Source organism: Coturnix japonica, chromosome 4 (genome assembly GCF_054131305.1).
Source record: "Coturnix japonica strain WE chromosome 4, WE-NBRP24, whole genome shotgun sequence".
In the NCBI taxonomy this organism is placed as follows: domain Eukaryota; kingdom Metazoa; phylum Chordata; class Aves; order Galliformes; family Phasianidae; genus Coturnix; species Coturnix japonica.
Window position 1 is genome coordinate 47,822,066 of NC_140666.1, and position 23,988 is coordinate 47,846,053.

Consider the following 23,988-nt stretch of genomic DNA (forward strand, 5'->3'; position numbering starts at 1 on the left):
ATAAGAAGTACAATAAGGAAATGAATGTTTCAGTAAGAAGGAGAAAAAAAAAATAGAGAAAAGGCATTAAGTGATAATGTGAATAAAGTGATAGCTCAGTGTTTGAATAACTGAGCTATTTTTACCAAACAGAATAAGAGCTCCACCATCACATACCTGAGAAAAACAAAATAATACTTTCTGTTTTGTTGTTGGTTTGATTTTTGGTATTTTGTATATTTTCCCCCCAAATTAGAAACCATTAGCACTATGAAATGGCCCAAAGTTTTTAGAATACCACAGACAACATCTACCTTCTAGGAGAAATGTGGGCTGCATATCTGAGAAGTTACTGGCCTTTCCAGTTGCAGTAAAGGTGATAACATTGCATCTAGAAGTGTCATGATGAAGGACTGAATCAAGCCTAAAGAGCACAAAACAATTACATGTATAGAAATTGAAATGAATCAGCTCTCATGAGCATTAAAAAAGATTTTAATATGAGTAGTCATTCCACTTAATGACTTCAGAAATCCAGCAATGTAAGCAAAAGTATAAAGCACTCAGAAAGATGCATTTTTCCCACTTAGTTTCTGTGAGAATATATATGACTGTCAGTATTCATTCTTCTAATGCTTTGTAGCATTATTCTCAAAACAAAAGAACAACAAAAGAGGAAATAAGCAAATTTTCAAAATAAGCCACAGTATATGAAGATTTTGGAAAATGGCACGTATTGAAATTACTTTGAATATGTTTTTAAAAGTGCAGTTAGGATATATCCCATTTAAATTAAAAATACATATATATTTTTCAGGTTTTATATTCTATCATTGAGGGATAAAGAACAAAGTTTCAAGGCTGCCAGCTGGCAGAATATAGCAAAAGAATTATAAAATTTGACAATTCTGTATTAATCACCATTTATTTTTGTTTTCTACTAGATACATACTTCTCCTAATTTCATCTCTAAACATAATTCAATATCAGACATTGATATCAGACCAGTGCAGACATGCATTGGTTTAGCTGCACACCCTCAAGCTCCACAACTTTTCTCCCATTTGTTAGTATGACTAGATAGAAATGGTTGCTAAATTATTATTATAATCAATCATCCTAAAAGGAAAAAAATGAAACACCATCAAAAGCAAAAGGCTGCATGTAATGTATATCCTTAGGGTAACCATTTCCTCAGACTACATTTGGCATAATCTGAACTCTGGTTTGAAGGTCAAAAGGTCATGAGTAAACTTGACAATTGATTTTGCTAAATCATTGTTTGAACAGTCTCTCATCTTAAGTATTCTTCCCCCATCTAACCTTAATGTAGCAGGGAAAGAGAAGTTCAGGTTATGTCTTCATTTTCAGAAAACCCAGATTAATTCTTTCTCAGACACTATTATCATGCTTCACAGTATGATTTCCTCTGGCATTCTCCCATTCAAGTCCTAAGAACTAGCCAAGCTAATTTTCTTGGCTTTATTTCCTTGACAGTCTCAGAACAACATGGCTATTACAGGATAAATAATGGAAAGCAAAGCAATGAAGTCTTCCCAGTCTATCTAGCTACTCCTCTAGGCAGAACCTGCCAGCTAGGGTATTCTTATGAGATTACCCCTTTGCCAGACTATGGAAGGCATAAAAAAACGATCTCCAGTTTCACATATTTGTGTTCCAACCAACATATTTTTTTAAAAGAGAAAAAAGTACGCCACATTCCCAGTTCTACCAAGATTATTTCTTGTGATCTAAATTCAGAGTACTTGTTATAAATGGGTGGAAATAGTCTGGCTTAAGTCAGATAAACAAATTGAAATGCTAAGCAAGTAATAAAGTCGAACTTCACTTGCTTTGCAGCTCAACTTCTTTATCTGAGTTTGCTTCACTTCTAAATCATACTTGGCAACAAAAATGTTTGCCATTTAGTAGATGTCCTTTATTTAGCAAGTAAATATCAAGGTAATCTGAACTTCACTTCTAAAAACAGCTACTTTGACCATCCAAATACAATTATCAGACAGTCGCAAGTCTTAATATAATCATTTATTTTTTGGGGGTTTGATCAACAATTATGAAAAGTTCAATCAAAATTTATGTTTATGATGATTTGATGTTATTATATAGCTCTTTTATGTTGTTTCCTAACTAACTGAGCTTCATATCATCACTATCTCAAGAAGCTGTTCAGAATTGAAGTTTGAAATCTCCAGAGAAAAATGACATATACAAAAAAGAATCAAGTAGATTGATCGTCTGCTTGACCAATGGGAGAAATCTCAATTTCTCTCCATTCTCAGTTTTATCCTTCTAAAGGAGACCAAATTTCAGTCCTCTAGTCAAGTCTTGGACATCAGCTCTGCAGCAGGAAGGCTGAAAATTTTAATTCTCTCAAGCTTAGCTGGGTCTCTTGTGGTCTGTTAAGCTAAGGATTTATTCATGGTGTGAACTAAGAGTATTAAGTCATTCTCACTTCAGCAGGATGTTTGAAAGCCTAAAAATCACAGCTCAAGTCAGAGTGAGCACTTAGGGATATCTGACTTCATGTGAATGGGGTCAGAAAAATATTTTAAAATATCTGAAATGCCCAGACATTACTTGCTTAGTTTAAAACCTTTCTTTAGAGTCCAAGGGATAGGAAATTCCTTTAAAAAATAAACACTACAATTCTAGATAGGCTCTTAATCTGAAGAGTTGGGATTTAACTGCAAGATACGATCAAGTTACACTATATATCTGTACTTAAATAATAACAAATCCACATATTCTAGGAGTATTGCATCTATGATAAAAGGCAGCATCCATCCGAAAGCTTTCAGATTTGACCACTACAGAAAACAGGAATAGAATGAGAATTTCTCTTTAATATAAAGCAAACAAAAATAAAATGCCATCAACTGTGTTCAGCTCAAACTCTCTACTTACTAAAGTTTCCCCCTTTTTTTTTTTTTTTTTTCCTTTACTTGATAATATCTCCAAATACTGAAATGGAATTTTTCTACTGAAAAAAATAAAGCTGACTCAAAAATAAGATAAGTTCTAGTACTGCTGATTGTAAGGGAAATACTACTCAGGATAACAAAAGTAGTTCTGGTGTAGCACAATGGAAGATGATTACGAAATGGAAAATGTATGCAAGCCACAGGCAAAAACTTCCTGACATTTATATACATGATTCATGGCACTGATAGGAGTATTCAGTCTAGCCTCACTTTTTATATGATTCGGGGTATCAACTTTCAAACGATTATCTCGTTATTGATCCGAATAACCTTTGTTTAGATAAAAAGCATCATTGGAAAGATACATCATCTACGCTTCTTAACCAAAGGCAGAAAATTTTACATTTCCATTCAGTTGTTTCTACAGTGACTGGTCTCCCTCCCTGTCAGTATTTATGGCTAATTTATACTTCAGATTTAGAAGATTGTGTCTTTAATATACAGTGTTTTTTCCCTAAGAAAAATTATTCATTCTCAAGATACCTCCTGTGCTGATTCTAATAAACCTATAAAATTAATGGTTGTATTTCTCATTCTAGTTGATGTAATAAAACACATCCAAATAAGTGTGCCATGATGTTTAATTCTCTTAAAGAGAAATTTTCTATATTAAAATTTATTACTCTGGAAGATATTACACCAGCAACTTTCAAAACAAGTTGATCGTACGGAACTCTTATGGAAGAAATCTTTGAATTTGTTATTTTCTTTTGTTGCACAGATAAATACCTGCACAAGCTCACAGATTAGTCTGCTGCTGAAAAAAATCTTTCTCCTGTAGGAAGTTTCCATAAAGAGTTCTTAATCTCTAAGTTTTCGAAGCATCTTGCCTCTTCAGAATACTTAAAGACATCCCAAGATAAAAGCTTTTCATACTGAATTGATTTTGCAGACTAAATACATCACAGACTGTTTGTTCTTAAATTCCTGCAAAATAAGCAGAGGCAATTTCAATCATTAAGGAAATTCTTTGGGGAAAAGAAAGAAGACCACTACAAAATAGAAAATGGACTCCATTTACTACCTACCAACTCCATTATAATTTATCTGCTTCACACAAGCACAGGACATTCTCTCAGCAAGCTGAAACACTTTTAACAGCTGATGCACCTGAGAGTATAAGAACATTATTAAGTTTCTAAAGCTTTCTTGGTGCTCATTTTTCTAGTTATTGATATTCTGTACCAGACTTGGTGCAGTCTTAAGTATATCAGTCAAGCCAAAGCCCATATACCCCTGCTATTGCCAATAGCTTGACACAATTGTTTTGAAAAGCCAGAGATCTTCCCTTGACTTTGTGTAATAAAAAATAATATTACTATTTGTTTTAATTGCCATAAGTAGCCATTGTCCCTCCACTTTTTTAACTTAAGGTTAACCAAAGATAGTGTAGTTGATGTACTGTCTACACAAGAGTCTGCCTACATGTCTACAGTTGACTTGCAACAAGTTGAGAGCTGTAGAGTTTGTTTAGATAACACAGATCAATAAGCCCTCTATCTTTTTTCTTTATTCTTTGAAAATATTTGTATATCTGAAGAAAAAGTTATATATATATAAATATAATATATACATATCGTGGATTATCCAGTCTCAAAACAGACAAGTGAGATGACAGTGGTAAGAAGTTACAAAAGTAACAGCATTCTAGAATAATAATTTGTGCAGACCATCACATTTTCCAAGAGCATTAATATGACAGCACAGTTATAACATATCTTAATTATATGGAATATTCACCTGACTATACGCAAGTCTTATTTTCCTTTTTCCAGTACTTCACAGTAAAATTCATTTCCACTTACATTCTATATTGCATTTCTATGTTCTAGCTTTCTTCTAGAATTTTCTATGATTTATATTATAGGAACTGTATTTTGCTGGAAGCGTAGAGCAGGAAAAACTAGGATGTTAAAGGTAGAGGGATTTACTTCAACGTCACAGATCTCTGACCACAAAAAAAAAAAAATGTTAATAGTAGCCACATAAACACTTTGTACCTGAATATTCTGATGTAGTTATTTTCAGCTATAATTTTGATCATTTCAGAAGGGGTTTTGAAGGAAGTGATTGACTGAGAGTCTGCTTAGACATTGTTTTTAATGATTGTTGTTTTTCTTTGGTGGACTCTTCCACATTCTGCCTTATTAGCTGCTTCTGAATTTTCACTAAATGATTTTAGAATTGTGGTAGTTTATAAATGATACAGCAAATGGAACATTTTGTGTACACAGTGCTGGAAGATATATGCCTCAGTTCTGCTGCTGCTAATTTTGTCAAAGACAGAATACCTGCTAAGTCAGTCAAAACAAAGACCGCTTTAAAATTCAACACTATAAAAATAGAGCCTAATTCCAGTAACACTTATATATAAACAAGTACAAAGATCATTAAATTCAATTAGGACACAATGTAATGCTTTGGAAACCAAGGAGACAATTCCTCATAATTCTAGAAAGATTAGAATCATCCTCTTCCTAAATATTTAAAATAGCAGGAAAGAATTTGCCGAGATATGCAACAGATAAACCATTGTTCTCAAGAAAATTCCATAGCAACACAGATTGCAGGGAAAATTACTTTCAAAGTTTCACGAACAATCTTTAGAACTACAAGTAACAGAATTAAAGTAAGATTCTCTCCTGGGGTGACAACTTCAGCCATGCTGATATTAATGAGAATGATACATGGTTATAAAGAAAAAGTTCCCTCTGGCAAACAATAGCTCCAAAATTTTACTGACTTAGGAAATAAATCATATACCATCAATAAGACAAAAGGCTTTTACTGCTTGTTTTATCCCCCAAATACTACACATCATATTGTTTTTTCTGAATATCTACCTAGATCTCAGAAACAGCAACCCCTCCTCTCATTGGATTCAGAATTATACATCATCATATCTGGCTCATAACAGGCAACAGGAACTCCTCAACTCTGAATTAACCATCTCCATTAACCATCTCCAGCATTGCCCAAAACAAAATGCACACTCTTCTCCCACTGATCTTAAGCCACTGTCTTAGACCATTTAATCTAGCAGAAGTGGGGAAATGTCTTTAATATAAATATAACAATGTACAAATATTTGTTTACTTGCATTGAAGTTGCAAACACGAGTTTCTCTGTTTACACTGAGGTATGACTCAGTGGTCTGTCATGGCTCTGAGAAACATAAAAAGCACCGGATATCCAATTGTTAGCCTGCTATTGTAAATAAAAAATATTATTGCAGATAAATCATGATTTCTTCTACCAAAAATGCAGATGTCTTTAATGCTGAGATATCAGCAATTCTCAACAGATGAGCTACAGTGGACATGAACAAAATCATTGCATATTTCCTCTCCCTCTAGTGTGAGCTTGTACTTGTCAAAAGGTAGTCAAAAGTGATTCAATCCATGTATTCAATGTAAAACATAATTTTAAAAATGAATCTAATGAATTGTTACAGAAATTCATTGCAAAAGTACCAGTCTAAATAGAGATGCTACCCAAGTTTAAGAGAACTTTGAGAGAGCTAGGACTGTTCAGCCTGGAGAAGATTTCAGGGACACCTGATACAGGCCTTTCAGTAAATAGAGCTGTAAGACACCTCCAGCTATAGGACAGACTCTTCTGCAGGATTTCTTGTCACAGGACAAAAGGAAATGGTTTCAAACTAAAAGTGGAAAGATTTAGATGGGATATAAGGGAAAAGGTTTTTATAAGAAGGATAATGAGGCACTGGCACAGGTTGTCCAGGGAGATGGTAGATAAAATGTCCCTGAAGACACTCAAGGTCAGGCTGCATTGGCCTTGGAGCAACCTGATCTAGTTCTATGTGTCCCTATACACTGCAGGAGACTTGAACTAGATAACCTTTAGTGGTCCCTTCCAGCTCAAATGATTCTGATAATTACAGTTTTCAGGATAAAACCACCTAAAACAGGTATAAACATCTAGATGACTTCTGAAGAGTGAATTTGTGGGGCAAGGATGGAAAATTGATCAGTAAATGTATACAGATATCTGCTTGTATATAGAAGTACATAGGTGTGTAATACATGTTATGCCCCACAGAATACAGCAACAACTTATGCAGCTACAGGATACAGGTACAGAAATGCAGATGAAAGATTTAGCTTTGGTTTTAGAGATATAATCTACTCTTGAAAAACAATCATTGACAGCCGTAGCAGTTTGAATGCTTAAATTTGTGATTTTGAGAACACAAAGCTGTTCTTTCTGTAGATTTTGAAAGTCTTATCCATGAGTCTTTGCCTCTAGACAGAGATATTATGAAGGAATTGTACAAGCAGAGAAGAATCCAAATGACTGTGTGCACTATATATAGCACGTATGTATTTTAGTTTTAGTAGCTTAAAACAATAACAACAGAAGCAGAGAGCGCTTTTCCTTGCCTAACATAATATTTGGTAGAGGTTTAAAAAAATGTGTTAAGTGATATTATGCAGTTCTCAGATGTCTGGTTATATTGGACAAGAATGGGGTAAGTTAGTCTAATCAGGTTCATTTTAATTCCGGAGTTACTACACGTCAAGATAATTAAGAAGTGGATGTTTCAATAAGTGTATTACAATCTCCTGTTATTTACATAAATTAAGCTCCCAAATATCCAACTTCATTTGATGCACAGACACATGAGCTTTAATGCTGCTCAGCCTCTTACATCATTTATGCATATATTCTTCTGAATCTCACCAAACAGCATTAACTCATTGCTGTCCACATGCTGGGAAAAAGGGGGAGAGCACGTGAAATATTTTAAGCTTACAAGTATTTCTGCTCTCATCTTCTTGTTTCTCTTTGAAGCCAAACATAAAACATTCTAGCAGTTTTGAAGATAAACAAAGAAGATTGGTTTCCTAGCAACAGTTATTTCTGCAAAGCTCTCTGAAGTTTCTCCGGGGTGTTTTCAAGGCTTTTCTTTACTAACATATGAATAAAAACACCCAAACAAGGACAAACCTATGTTTCTTTTCAGAATTGAAGCTGTGGTAAAGCACAGAGTTGAAAGACATCCATGTTCTTTACATAAGCATAAATTTCCGTTCAAAACTGAAAAACAAGCAGCCAGCACACATCCAGAAGGCACAAACAGCTTTGCTTCTTTGAAACATAGTTTAAGGTCCACCACTGACAAAACCTAACAAGCTCCACTTCAAAACACAAAGCTGGCAGCGGGAATTGCTAAACTAATAGTTCCCCTAATAAATGAAATTGTGTTCTAAGTGTCAAAAATTCCAGATATATTGTTCTCATTATTTGACAAAAAAAATATGCTGACTGACTTGGACTATCTGGTAGCTGGTAAAATATCATGTGAGAAAATTGAATTAAATATTAATATTTTACCTGCCTGAGATGCTCTACGACCTGAGAGTTATATACATGGGAGGATATAAAATTCTTATGTTTAGAAAATAGTACTTTCTTGAGGAATTAATTGTCAGGAAATGCCACTGAGACAGAGCAGTACTCAGAGAGTTGAACGTCTAGAGCACACAGTGTTTTCCATGCAAGGGTGCTGGTACCCACCATGCTAGAACAAAGGCTTGCCTGGCTGTGCTAGGCGTCAGCCTAAATGTTACTGCAGAGAAAAGAGTTTCCCTTTCCCTCTCATCTTCTTTGTCAGCTGTGTATGGAGAATAATAGAAAATAGATTTGGACGCTCCAACTCAAGAGCAAACTTTCATAAAGAGTGGGGGGGGAAAGGAATAGGTATTTCTTGTAGTCAAACATATTCTTTATTGTGAAATGGCACCACAGAATCACAGAATGACTTGGGTTGGAAGGGACCTCAAGGATCATGAAGCTCCATCCCACCTGCCTGACAAGGCCACCAAACATACACCTTTACTAGATCAGGTTGCCCAGGGCCCCGTCCAACCTGGTCTTGAACACCTCCAAGGACGGGGCATCCACAACCTCACTGGGCAGCCTGTTCCAGGACCTAACCACTCTCTTAGTAAAGAAACCATAAAAGCACCATCTTCCTCTTTAGCATGGTTTCCCAAAGTCCCTCTGTAAATTTCATATTTCTTCAGAAAAGCATGTCTGCAAACCACTTTATCTTATAAGGCTTTCCTTTATATCAGTGTACCTTTGCACATGGCAATGAAAACCATATTTCAAACAGAATTTTTGTCCTCCTCAAAATAAAACCATAGAAAACTGTTTCTGAGAAAAACTGAAAACAATAACAATCAAAATAATCTCAGGGTACAGCTGTTATGAGGATATCTCTTCTAATCTAATTATAGAAGACTGTAATTGATAAAAGTGGTAGAAGGACTTATCCAAAAGGATTATATTAGAAAGATTATTCATTTTCTCTTTATTTTCTAAGAAAAAACAACTGCAGTGGTGTGCTTTCTGGTCAATGTGGATCCACTGAAAATCTCTAAATTTATAAAACTGTATAAACACAGTAAAAAATACCATTAACAAACTCTATATTATTACAGTTTTTATACTGTACGCCAATGTCAGCAGTAGTAGCACAGAGTCTAATAGAAGAGAGGTATCAAAGCACCACTATCCCTAAAATACAGTAGACCCAACATCATCCAAAACCAATTTACTACAGTACAGCAGTCAGTTCTTTATATCCCTCTTGAAAATCTGCTGCTGCAAAACCATTTTAGTGTGAGCATTACAGACAATATTCAGGTGGGTTATAAATCAGATGTATCTGTTTTAGCTTAGAATTAGCTACAAAAAAAAAAAAAAAAAAAAAAAAAAAAGCTTATGTTTCACTTATTCAGCATCAGAAAAGCAAAAATAGAGAATCTTAAGAATCACAGGGAAAAAAACCCAACAATAACAAAAAACAGACAACAGGAAAATAAATGTTCAAAGGTGTATGTCCGTGGTGCAATTGCTTGTTGAGCATGAAGTTTTCAAGATATGACAAGGCCAGAAAGAAGAGCAGACAATTAACAAAATCATGAAAACATGATTTTCATACACACAGAAAATAAGAATCATGTTCATCTTCCAGAACAAGTCACTGTAAGGAGTGTGTAAGAAAACAGCATACCATGAGTGATTGTATCAAGTTGGAAAGTTCACCTTATTCCTCTTGTCGTATGTGGGGGTTATGGAAGCCTTGCTTCATCTCTTATCACTTGTGCCAGCTTGATGCCTGAGAGGCTCTCCTGGATACTCAGATGAAATCCGTTGAAGACTGCTCTGTTCATCTCATAAGATCTGAGCATTCAAGAACATTTTTCTCTGCACCCATCCCTAAGATATCTACTAATTTTCTTTGACCTGCCCTACACTTTCCATACATACCAGACTGCACCATTACAGAATTTTTAAACCACATTAAAGTAGTTAGGAGTATTTTGGGGCATCGCAAGCTGTTTTCAATTAACTGTTGTCAGTTACAGACGCATTTAACCCAAATGAGCTCTACCGGAAGAAAATATTTACCATCTGGCTATAGCTGCATGCAGTACCAAATCTGAAGCTTGATAAGGAAGAAGTGTTAGAGCATGCTGCTTGGCCATTCTCACTGTCAGCTCAACAAGAGGAATTGTTCACGCTTATGCCTCCTAAGTCACTGCTCTACTTTTTTATATGACTTGATAGAGTTAGTATTGTCCTGATCCAAGCAGAGTGCTATGCAACTAGGATGTGGATGGCTTTGCCATTGGCAGCTATACCAGTCTGGCTACTTTCCTAGAAAACAGCAGTTCCCCAAGCTTTATGTATTCACACTTAGCACGTATCATGCAGCAATGAACAGTTTCTTGCTGACCAGCTAAGCTGGCCATGAAGTTTTATTGATAAGAAATAACAAATTTTTACTGAAAATGGAAGGTCTTTCCCTTAAAAATTCATGAGGCAAATGCAGCACATTTATAACCTGTTCTGAGTCACTCTGCTGTGTTTTCTGTGGAACAGATGATGCAAATTCCCCTCATTACAACTCATTGGCTCAGCTGCTGACAAGAAAACAAACCCAGCTTTGTTCAAACAGTATTAAGCAGTCCTGGCAAACAGACACCTGGCATAAGACACTGCTGTGCAAAAAGCTGGCTGCCCATTTCACTGATCAAGTAGAAATTCAAGATAAAATGTAGGTAATTGCTTCTAGGATCTTATTATTTATATATATATATTACATATATATATATTTATGTTTATCTTTATTATATAAAATAATAATTGTAAAAAAAAAAGAGTGGATGGGCCAAAAGTTGCCTCCTCTTCAGGCCAGTGTTTAATTTTATGTTGATTTTTTTTAATTCTTAATATTCGTAGTTATATTTTTTTCCATTTTCATTTAAAGTGTAATAGAAAAATAATAGATTTTATTTTATTTTTTTAGTGTGTAAATGTAATAGTACTTCAATAAAATAGATTCTTTGGGGAGGGAGGAGAATGAGCAAAAGTGTATATACATATTTGAAAGATTTCATATGGCCTTGGTTATCAGCATGGTAGCAGATTCTTAGATCATATCTGTCTACTATATGCCTAGATTTTCTGCTTTTATGATAATAATGTGGCAATCACCAGTTATAGTTACACAACTAACTTCAAAATATTCCAGTGTCATTGTCATGCAATAAATATATAGAGTCATTTCTTAGAAAGATTAGACTGTTTTCCTTTCTTACTATTGCAGCACGCTGATACTTATAAGAGAATGGAGCTAGTTTAGTCAGTTGCTATACACACAAACAGTTAAACAGGAAACAGAGGGGATGGTTAAGAAAAGGAAAGCCATACAATATCCTTATTCTACAGATAGTAAACTGTGTGATATTTATTGATAGGCTCAAGTCTTGGTCTGTGTACAAGCAGTTAGCTGAATAAATTGAATCCAATAAAAGCCCAGACAGACAAAATATATTATGGCGTTCTGTAAGGAAGACTAGTGGTTTAGAATTATATGCCTGGTGTTGTGCTGCTCTGCATATTTTACACTTGCAACTTGATTGCTTAAAGCATCATAATGCTGTGTTTTTCAGTATCTTTTTGAAGAACAGCAATCACTAATATTTTTAGAAAGTTATATGTCGGCAATGTTGCTGTCTCTGAAGTCCCACACATTGGCTATGCTTGCTAAATGGAATTTTAACCTCAAAGGGACGTAAAGTGAGTGCTCAGCTAATCAGAAAAGTAGCTTCCATTCATTTAAATGCCTATGAAGATGGGCCATATTTGAGTTGAAGTAATGTTTGATCCTTATGCAGACCAGTAACAGAAACTGTTCCTGCAACTACTGCTTCTTAAAAGCTCTATCATTCATTCAACATAGATTTCTGATGGCATTTCAATGCACTGCCCACCTGCTTCTTACCATGTGCTACTCTCCTGAATCCTTACAGAATGATGTTACAGGCTGCATTTCCTTTTCTACTGTGATATGACATGCATAAGCAATGAAATTACTGAAGCCTTTAGCTCTTTAAATTTGAAGTCTTCACATTAAACTCAACAGACATTGATTCTCCTTAATTTTACTTTTCTGACACACTGTAATTTTGCTGAGAATGCACACCATCCATGCATTCCGGGCAAAATTAAAAGTGTCAACAGTAACATGCAACAACAAATCCATTCAAGCAATGTCTTCACTGATTTGAAAGCTAATAAATAAAAAAAAAAAAAAAAGAGTCCCTTTCTACTCACTACAGATTCTTCACCAAATGGAATGTAAGAAACTAAAATTCTGCACTGGAGTCAATGAAAACTGAAGTTAAAACCAAAATTGATGCCTCTTTGGTTACTTGATGGTTGAAAATAGCACTTATGTATATCAATTAATTTTAATTAATTAATTATTTTTTTGAAGCTATGTTACTCTCAAATAACAAACACAATAGCTTATGTTATTATTATTGCAATTTGCAATTGCTACTGCAACTGATAAACTGGGGGGAAAAAGCATTTGTTAAATACTAAGCTTTTAATTATTTATCCACGATTCCCATGGTTATGTATTGGGATTTTTTTTCACTCCAGTTAATTTCAAACCAGCATGCCTGTGCTCTGCATATTTACACAAACATATGAATGCTGTATGAACATTACAGATTAAATTTACACAACAGATCACACAAGACTGTTGCTGATGTTTTTTACCCAGAGGAGAGATGCTGTGATTTTGGTAGAAAGCACAAAGCACAGTGACAACATTATATTTTTGCGCAATGGGGTTTCCATTGGAAAGTTGTTTCCACAGAGAACACCTGGTGTTGCTTGTATCGTTTTAAATAAAGCTATCCGGCCTAAAATTCTGACCTTGAATCAGCCATCATTTCTATTACAAAAGCACATAAACACGAGAAAGACTGAGACTGATGAGTTCAGAAGAGGAGGGTGAAAACGAAACAGAGCAAACCAATGAGCCAGACACAAATCGATCTGTCTTTAAAAAATGTCTCTGAGTTGAAAAAACCTTTTTGATCTCTGAATCAACTTTGCCCTAAATCAAATGAAGAGAAACAGTTTTATACTGTTTCGTACCCCTAGCAGAAAACAGCTGAAGCAGAATGGAGGGCAGCGTCATGTGTTAAAATCCTGACAGCAATTATTGCTCTACTTGGGCAAGTTATAATTTATGCATAGAACTATTTCACTACTGGTATATTTTTCAAACAAGGTTACTAATTCATAGTTGGAGGACAGGAGCAGTTTCTGCACAACAGGAAAGCAGCCTGTCATCGGAGCAATTCTTTCAGTACCACTGCTTTAAATGTCTCAGCTGGCAAAACATCAGTTTCTACCACCATCCTGTATCTCATCATCACAGCAACAGGGGTTCCTACCATGACAACAGACTCTTTGATGTTTTTGTTTGAACGTTCTTTCCCCTACAGTTTTCTCAGATATTTTTACTGAATAATTTTCCATAAAATTACTACTGTCTTCTGAGGACTCATTATGCTTCTACCTAATATGTCTTGAACCTACATACATTTATGAATGCTTATTATCTAGTTCAAACCTTACCTAAGTTTGCGCTCTAAGATCTCAGCCTTACCCCTGTTGAAATACAAACATTCTGTTGAAGAAATTAGACAAAAACATGCCAACAAAATAATAAAATAAGTAAGAATTGATATTTCCTCTGGACCCTAAAATACGTATAAGCAAAATTTTTAAAGTTAATAAAGAAAAACATTCAACAAATACTTTTTGTTCCTATAAGCATATTTCTGTATTTTCCATTCCAGGTGTAAATTTGAAGTGCCCCATGGCTACAGCTTTCTCACATTCTTCCTGATTTTTATTTTATTTTTATTTTTATTTTTATTTTTATTTTTATTTTTATTTTTATTTTTATTTTTATTTTTATTTTTATTTTTTGTTACTTTATTACAAGCTAAACTAGGAAAGTGAGATCTGTCACACATAAGAATCATCAGTTCTTGCAAAAGATATTCCTTTTCAAAACAAATGTGCTACATTTATGCCCAAGAAATGCATAAATATCTTTTTTTCAATCCATTATTAACAGCTTTGCAAGCCTCAACCATGATCTTCATATACTTTGGATAACACTGACACCCAGAAAGAGCTAACAAGTAACTGTGAACCTCTGAATAAGTACCTTTCTGAGTCACAGAACAGTGTACCATACTCTGCAACATGCTGATGCCTTACTTAATGCCATATTCTAGGTGCTTCAGCAATTCAACATTTAGCACGAATCCCTACCCTATAAACCTAATATAATCCTATAAACCTAATATATTTTATTACACCTTCATATTTACAAGGAATGCAAGTCTCTGCTTTCTGTGTTCAATATAAAAGAAATGTTATTCTTCCAAGTGCAGGATTCCTTCTAGAATGGCTAAAATTCAAGCTTTTGTGAAAATAATGATTTTAAACTCCTAATCATTTCCAGAATTTCACTGAATTCCGCATTTTGTTTCTTAGAATGCTTTATTTACTTGTCAGCTTTTCTCACATAAGCATGTTTCACCTCATCCCAAATAGTTTTAATCTGGCTACAGATGCCTTACAGAAGGCTAACAGTGCTGAAGTACTGCTAGGAAGAACTTGTGTATCTAAATTATTTATGTTCCAAAGTGACCAGAGAAAATTTTTCCAATGTATTTTTGAATATATAGTAAAGTAATTGCTTATGTTTTTATTGAAGATGGGTTTATAAAATAGGAAATTAGCTATGTTTTCTTTTCTTTTCTTTCGGTATTCGGTATTTTAGAGCCCTAATGGTATTTATCTCATCAGACCCACAATGACATCTTGTGGCAACTTTGAACCAATCTTTCAGTGAAAAATGAGAAGTAAAGTTCTCCACTGACTTTCCCAGAAGAATTTCTTGCATTAAAAAATAGTTAAACTTGGCAACAAGTCCATATAAGGCATCCACCAAGAACAGCAGGTCCTTCTGTCTCATCAGCAACCACTGCATCTCTTCCATTTTCTTTTTTGTGTAGTGGAAGACTCACTGCTTAGCTTTTCGCATAAGTCATCTTCTGTGAAAGAGGCACTATGCCAAGTAAGGTATGACAGAAGGACTTAAAGCTTTCAGAAGCTGGTACAGTTAAAGTCTGCAGCATTTTAAAAGGAACTGTGGATAAAGGAAAGCTAAACATAACAGTGATTTACAAATTCATGTCCAAAATAGCCCTTTACAAAATTCTTTTAAATTCTTGCTCCATTTTGTTCTCGCTGTTGTTTGGGATGGGTAGCTGCCATGGAGTTTGGTTGTACTTTTATTTTGTTTTCTATCAGCCCTCAGATATTTTTATTAGGTACAATTTCATTGTTTTTTTCTTTCTGCATATACGAAACACGATAAATATGCTGGGTAATGTTTTAACCTATAGCCATATCATGAATGTTAATGGCTTCTCTGATGAAATTTTTCTCAGACCCCTCAAAGGCATTTTTTTCCTCCCCTTCTTTTTCTGCAGTGACTTCTAACTTCAAGTGAACAATTTCAGTGATAGCTGTATTTTTGTTTCCTTAGAGTTTAGCTAATAATTCAGTGTCCATGCCCTTGCATTAAACTTAGGACTCTCATTTTACAATCTTTCTGCTAAAATTTGATAGCTCATAGGTCAAGCCATGAGAAGTCACACACAGGTCTTTTTACTAGGTTCCTATTACAGTATTTCTTATTTATTTATGTAAACTGGCATCTGAAACAGGATAAATGTAGAGCAGCATTTGTCTAACTCTGCTCTGGGAGATGCTTGAGACATCTGCTGACACTCTTCATTAAAGTACATGAAATTCTACTATTGCATATGCCAGAAGGTGCCACTCTTGGCAGAGGTAGGAATCCATTGCCTGAAGCACTCTGAAATTCAGGAAGTGAACAGCGTTGCACCCTGGCTCCCGAAGGAAAGTGATTCAATATACATCCTTAGCACACTGACATACAGCAAAGAATTCATTTCAAATTGTCTGATTGGGCAGAAGAAAGCCACCTTTTGCAGAACAGCCTAATACAGGTTTTCCAAGTCAGCCTGTAGGCATTTGCAAGCAGGCAGAAGATCAGGCAGGTCTTGGCAGCAATTGAACATATGTTATTTTGGCTTGCTGCACAATAGGTTGTTACTGGCAGTGGACTAGCAGGTGACACCAGTCAGCTCATTGGAAGCTACTAGCATTCCCACCCAAAAGAAGGTCATAATATCTAACCAAAGAATGTAGGCAGTCTTGGACTTGGGACCTCCCAAGGATGCTGGGATGGACCAAGGGAGCCAGCATCATGTTGGTGATGTGGTAAATGTTGGAAGTGAGAGGAATGATTTGGGATCCCAATGCAGTCATGAATAGTAGTAGTGAAGAAGTGGGAAAGAACGTGGAACTAGATTACGACTGATGTTGAAGAGAAGGACTAGCAGCATATTTAAAAGAAAAAAGAAGGGGAGGAGGGTTAGGGGACAAAATTGTGATTGTCAGAGCCACAAAGCCACTTATCCAGCTTTCTACAGCACAAAGCATTTCTCCCACAGTTTCTGTTGAATCCAGGCAAGAATATGAGAGAGAGCCATAGCCATGATGATACTTTCATTGCAGATACCTCAAAATATAGAGAACATTTCTGATATTTATTCAAGTCCAAGATCATAAACAGAACACAGCTGTTTATTCCTCAACCCTTGAGAAAGTTTATTACGAAACACCCCAAATTGTAAGAGATCCTCCCCAGGACTCCTCCCTATACTCTAGAATTCAGCACCTCCTTCCAATCTTAAAACTTAAAATCCTTAGAAAGTAGCCCTATATCTATTGATTGTAATGCGTGTTCCATTCAAGTTCTACCACTTCATGTCACTCAAACCTTTTGCAAGAGAAGTTCCAAAAACACTGGATAAGACATGGATCCGTGTCTTCATTTAGAGTTTGAAAACTTCACTTTCAAGTTTGATCTGAGCAGTGGGACTTTGCAATCTCACTGACTTTTCTTCTGATAAGAGAACGTGCCAAATCTAACATACAGACAGGGAAAACAAGGTCAAGGTAAGCTCACAAATTCTTATTGGTTTATTTTTCTTTGTCTTAGCCTAAACACCAAGCTGCTGGATCTCCTGCTGTAAGAACAGAAGAATTGAGATTTACCTAAGGTTAGTTTTGCTGACTTGCAATCACACTCCAAAATGTCCTTCAATGAAGGAACAAATTCATAGCATAAATATATATCTCTGATGTTTCCTGGTAGTTGAAATTCTGAGTTAATGCTCCACTGTCTCTGCTTTATGAGCTATGTTGTGGTTATAGCTTCTATACAAAAGAAGAAAATCATACTCTCGTTCTTGATAAGAAAAAAAACCAAAAAACTTATAAATAAGTAATTTATGCAGAATACTAAATTCTAAACCAGAAGTGAAATACTGTATGTATGATCAGTTTTTCTTAGAACATTTCATATTTCACTTCAACCATCCTTCATTTGCTCTACTGAAAGCAATTTAAAAAATCCTTGGAAACTGCTTTAAGCTACTTTGAACAGAATATCACAAAATATATTTCTTAGAAGGATTTGACTATTTCCTATTTCACTGATGGGACAGCATGTGTCCCCACCACAGAAGCACATCTACAACTTACATTGTAATATCTTGATATGTTTGATATCATAATGTAAAGTGGACCTTTAAGAGAAAAGGTTGAATAATGTGATTCATGAGACTTGATTGCTTTTGAGAATTGTCCTGTGGTGAACAAACTATCCTGTTATTACTTTCTCGTTTACAACTAAATTGCACTCTTCTGCTGTATCAAAGTTAATGAACCAATTGTGGTAATGGAAATGCTAAGAGCTAATCAAAGTATTGACTAATGCATGCAATTAAATAGTTTTAATCAATGTTTTTACGTCTTACTGATAATGAAGGTACTCTGCCACCAACAATCAACCTCCACTATGAGGACTAATTGCTAAGAAAGTATAGGAATGCACCTTTTTGCTATTAAAAATTATATACTATTACTAATATATTATTGTCTCTGGTCCTGATGCTGTGAGTTTTCTACTTCATTTATAATTATACATAGCTCTTGATCACAACAATGCTTATCTATCTCCTTAATAAATAGAAACCTCTTTCAGACAAGCAAGTGGAGTCACTCTGAAATCTTTTGTGTCCCTTCCAAAATAAGAGTACTACCCAAATATTAATCATGCTCATTAATACCATGAATATTTAAAAGAAATAATATAGTTCATAACTTCCTTAGTTATGATTTACGTGTATTATTAATTTGAATTTAATTTTCTCTCATATTATTCTGCAAAAGCAGAATAAAAGTTCTTATTTGGATTCAGCGCTACAAGATGAACTTTTGTGTCTGTAAAGCAACATACTTATCCATAATTAGAAAATTAAAATGTTAGAGCTTAATTCCAGGGTAACAAAATTTAAACAAACAAAAGGTAATATAGGATTTAAAGCAAACAAAAGGAAAATATTGAACCAAACTCTCTCAGAACCTGAGCCTAATAATCTGCAGAGTTAGATTATTCAAGCAATTATATCTGTATGTCTGTATTGTACCATCCATCACTGTGAAAACATACTGTGTTTTGTGAATAATTTATTTGAATCCTTGAACTATACAATGAAATATCTATACCACCATAACCTTTATAAAGGAGTACAAACTATGTTCTGTACTAAGCAAACCTTGTTATGAAATATTATTCCATCTCCACCTTGTGGAAATTTTCTGCATACACTATATTTTTGTATATAAGTGAATTTCTTGATGTGATCCAAATCATTCCAGTAATGTAGCTGTAGTAATCAGTGTATTCAAGGATCCTCTTAAATTTGTCTTGTCATGTACTTTGCAGCTCCAAAATTAGGTTTTCTGTTAGATGGGCCTGAAACTGTCTATGAGAATCACCAGAAGGGGTGAGAGGTGAGGAGGGGAAATGGCAGCATTAGAACAGCTCAAAATTAAGACTCAAGTTATTGTCTCAAAGATGCAAAGTTGAATATGAAACAAAAGTACGATGTGCTCAACTGTGCCGAACTGATATTGTAGGATATTTTAGAACACCACTATATTTCCAAGCACTAATTCTTATCCAGCCTCAAAAAAATTCACTGAAGGACTGAAGAGTTCATTTCAGTAGAAAGAGATCAGGAACACAGGTATGTGATTAAATAAACAATCTTACCTTGGTCTGGAGGTGAGAATCCGGCTATGTAAAACTGCAGTGACAGTTCCCGTCTTCTCCAGCTGCACTTCTGGCTCCCAAAAGACATTTTCCTCTGCCATTTAATGGTTTGCAAAGGAGGGCAGAAAAGCAGGCCTAAAGTGATCACTGGGACCACTGTATTTGCATCTTTACTGTCAGTAAAGAAAAACAAACAAAACTTATTTTAAAAACACTGTTAATTTCTATTTTATATATATATAATGCCTTCGTATTAGAAGGTTGTTATAGAAATAATTTGTATTAGCAGTTCAGAGTCTCTTTTAATTTCCACCTTAAAAAATTATGGTTATTTCTCCATCCCAGGTGTTCAGCATACAGTTCTCTTATAAACCCTCAGTTTTTCCTTTGCTTGACTGAATATGTCAGCTTCTTCATGTCCCAGTCTCCATTTACCTGGTCATCTGTGAAGTGTTCCTATGCATTTTTTTCTAGAGTCATCTCCTTTTCTTTAAACTATATACAGTGTTTTAGCTAAGACCTTACCAGTCCCTTCTAATATTACTATTCCCAGATAAAAAACCAAAATAAAATACTTATTCTTGTTTTTCATAACTACACCACAGTTCTTCAGAAACAGCCCAGCCCACCCGTGTGTGATGTGTTCAGGAGGGACTTTTTTCCCCCCCTTAAATTCTTATCTTTCCCCCTGTTCTACCTAATATTTGTAGTAAATATATTATTGTTTATTTTCAAGAAAATCAATTTTGCTAGGCATGCAAATTAAAAACAAAACAAAAAACCTGATACAGCATTCAATATATTTTTAATAGCTGTAATTATGTATATATGTAGAGATATTTAATAAAAAATAAAAAATAAAAATTATGTACATTGAATTTAGAGAGAGCAAGATATTTTATTTCTTATATACTGTCACCCAGGAGAGTTAGAGCTTTCCGGAGTATCAAGTGTTCAGGCACATTTTGGACAGAAACCTGAATGGACTTCCAGCTGATATTCTGTTTTAGTGTCAAACCCAGTAAATCCTTTCTCACAAGCGTCGGCACAAGTAGAAAGACAGTACAGTTAGCATATAATTGCCATTTTTACATCACTATTAAATCAGACAGTGGACGAGGACTGAAATACTCTTCTACTTCTGAAAACAAAATGTCCTGTACTTGTTCAAAAACGGTGTGCTTTCTCCTTGTTTAAACACTGCTTAGAACATTCAATACTATAGCACAGATAGAGACCTGTAACTCTATGAGCCTCTCCGTGTGACAACAGCAGATGGCAGCACGAGACTGTTTTTAGCCTCCAACAGAAAAACAGTGGCTCCAAAACACCGATGCTGTATGTGACCAACTACTTCCAGTGGAGTTGCATCTTTCATTAAAACAAAACACCTAGCTACCATTTCTCTCCGCCTATTCCAGTATTCCCACAACTAAACTGAGAGTTATTAAGAATAGACCAGAAACGCCTGTAAGATGCTAAGTGAGCTTTCATAATTTTGCTTGCTATCATACAGCACCCTTCTGTGCTTATTGCCAGACAAACATAGGACAAAAAAAATAAAGGCATAATTTTTTTAGGAAGAAAGAAGCAACAGACAGAAAGAAAGAAGGTAGGAGCTGAGACTAGCCATTGTGAGAGGCTGTAGGCACATTACATTGAGATAATATTGCCGTCAGTCACTGACCACATAATTTCTACTGGGTGTGTGTGGTGGGCAGGAGAGGTACAGTAAGCCCACTGCATTTGTAAATTGTTTACTGGTCCTGTCTTTCTGGACTCACACCTGAGATCTGCAAAGAATGCTAAACAGTTCCACGCGTCTTGTCCAAACCTCTGTTCACATCAGTCTCTCCACCTCTTTCCCACTCACTCACACCTGCCCTCCAGCCTCTTATCGGATGGCAATTAGCACCCCTGTGGCTGGGTTTGTACTCTGTCCCTTATTCTGGACATGACCTGTCCCTGCTCTGTGTTCACTCTCATGGCTCCCTGCTGCATTGCATCAACTTCTGATTCATCACCATCCCCTTAAGGCCCTTAGTTTTTTCACCCTGTCACTCTTCATTTTGTCTTGCCTCCCCACATCCTCTTTACCATGCTAGCTATACCCTTCACCCATTTTTCCATCAGTTGCTTTACACATCCACACAGTTCTTTCCCTCCACCAGTGCATGACAGTGCTGTCCACCAGCTCCTCTCCCAAGACCAGCTCTGACACAGGCCTAAACAAATCAGCAAAATATCAGCAGCATATGCAAAGGTACACCTGGTTATGTGACAGCTAAGGAGACTCTGTCACTGTCAGAAGTATTAACGGATAGTGTAATGAGCCAAATAAAATGCTTGATAAATATATTTTAAAACTGAGCATGGACAGTCTCTTTACCTGCATTTAAGCTGAGCTCCAGGCCTCTCCCCAGAGTGCAGATGCTGCCAGAATTAACATCAAGGGCAGAACAGGAAGATATTTATCACATTTTTTATGATAGTGAAGTCAGGCTTTGGCAACTAGTGCTCTTTAAAATTCTGCCAACGTTTCTACTTTAACTAGAAATTTAACTGGAGATATTTTGCCTTTTAATTTGCTCAGTCCCTTATTTTGGTGCTTATCCTGCACATAGAAGGTTGCCTTCTGCAGCCAGTTTTGAATTGCTTTTAAGAGAAAAGATTTGCCAAGAGGCCTATGTCTCAACAGACTTAGGAAGAAAAATATGGGGCTCAAGAACCCAGGTAGGTCTCCTGACTCATCCCAGATCCACTGAGTACTATTTCAAGCTACTTCTCTCTCCTGCTTCAGCTGTATAAACCTAAGTTCTTTCTGCAGTTTTCCTGCTCTGTTTCAGATGGAATTTCTTTCCTCTAATGCAGAGTGCCTAAACTTCAACCTTTTGGCCTCTTACTTTATGCTCCTATGTTTTTCTGCTTTTTCACATATGGCTGTCAGGAAACCACCTTTTCCCTGTGCTCTTTGCATGAAAATTGTGCAATGGATTTTATCTTTGGAGTTCTGTCTATTTCTCAGCATAACCTTTCTGCTTTATGATGGCACTGGATCATGAAGGGTTAAAAGTTCTCCACCATCTTAATAAACAACCCTTTATAAATAATCTCTATTAATATATTCTCATCATTTAATCAGTTTCCTACATTTTAATTGATAACTTAATTGATAACTTTCACGTAAATTCATATCTGCATTGTCATTACCTGGAAAGAGGAAGTGCTGATTTTAAGAGTAGTGCTACACATGAAACCCATGTACGTGCTGTTCCTCAGGCTGGGATGCTGTGAAGCCACAGATGGGTTTCCTTGTGGTGTCTTCTTGCCAAGGAGCCCAGGCTGGAGGCTGAGTCAGAAGCAGCAGCAGGGTTGTCTCTGTGTTCCATCTTGTGCTGAGAGGCCACAGCCAAAACACTGGAGATTATGTAGGTTTTGTATGCTTCCATATAATCAGTACACCACATGGGGCTACAGGTGAGAGATACGGCCTGTTCAAAAATCATCCCATATATATTAGAAGCTGTTTTGTTTTGTTTTTAAATTCAGAGTGAGTATTTTCTTGCAATAATAACTATTAACGAATGCCATTTTAAAGTAGGTGGCAGAAAATACATTCAGAAATAGTTAAGTTTGCTGCCAAACTCCTCCATTATTCACTTCTGAATTCACCAATTATTACTAAGAATTGGGGGATACATCTACATATGCACATGTATAATGAAAGACTGTTTCAAAATGCTTAATTTATGGCACATAATACTTTCATAACATGCAAACCTGGAAAAGGAACAGATTGGAATAATTGTCTGAAAGTGATTATTTGGAGTCAAACTCTGCAAGCAATCATCATCAGCCAAGCACAACTTTCTGCTCTCAGTATTCTTTTCCACCAGATGTCAGTATTATACAAATGCTGGCATCAAATTTAGGTCTTCCCCTCCCACCAACTCATCTGGGACACAGATTTAACTGTAATTTTTTTTCTTAATACAGAAAATTGATTATTTGTACACAATATTTAATTCTGGACCATGAAGAATCAAATTGTCTGAATGTCTATTCGTAAATATCTGTTCTACAGGTCTGGCCCATATACCAGTGAAGGAGAGAAATGGATTTTTTTCTTCAAGAAATTAACCCAGTTAAAGAGATGAATTCATGAGACCACAAGCTATCCATGGCATACAGGAAAACTTAGGGAAGAGGTTACCTAGCATCTAAGGTAACATGACACGGCAGGAATACAGGTTCCCCCTCTTCTAATTTTACTATGTTCTTACCCTTTGAATACTGAAGGAAAATAGAAGTTTCTTTAGGGGGCTCAAGTTTTTCTCTTTAGTAAACATCTTTGTAGCCTTCCCAGGGAAC

General features: G+C 35.6%; 1 long non-coding RNA gene across 1 annotated transcript; it reads right to left on the reverse strand.

Annotated features, from left to right (window-relative positions):
* Positions 1 to 268: 268 nt before the first annotated feature.
* On the reverse strand, positions 269 to 23,023 carry LOC107313334 (uncharacterized). The gene is made up of 3 exons (XR_014945356.1): positions 22,828 to 23,023; positions 19,618 to 19,790; positions 269 to 403 (listed from the first exon to the last, which is right to left on the reverse strand). It is a non-coding gene; the product is annotated as an uncharacterized LOC107313334 (long non-coding RNA).
* Between the last annotated feature and the right edge of the window lie 965 nt (positions 23,024 to 23,988).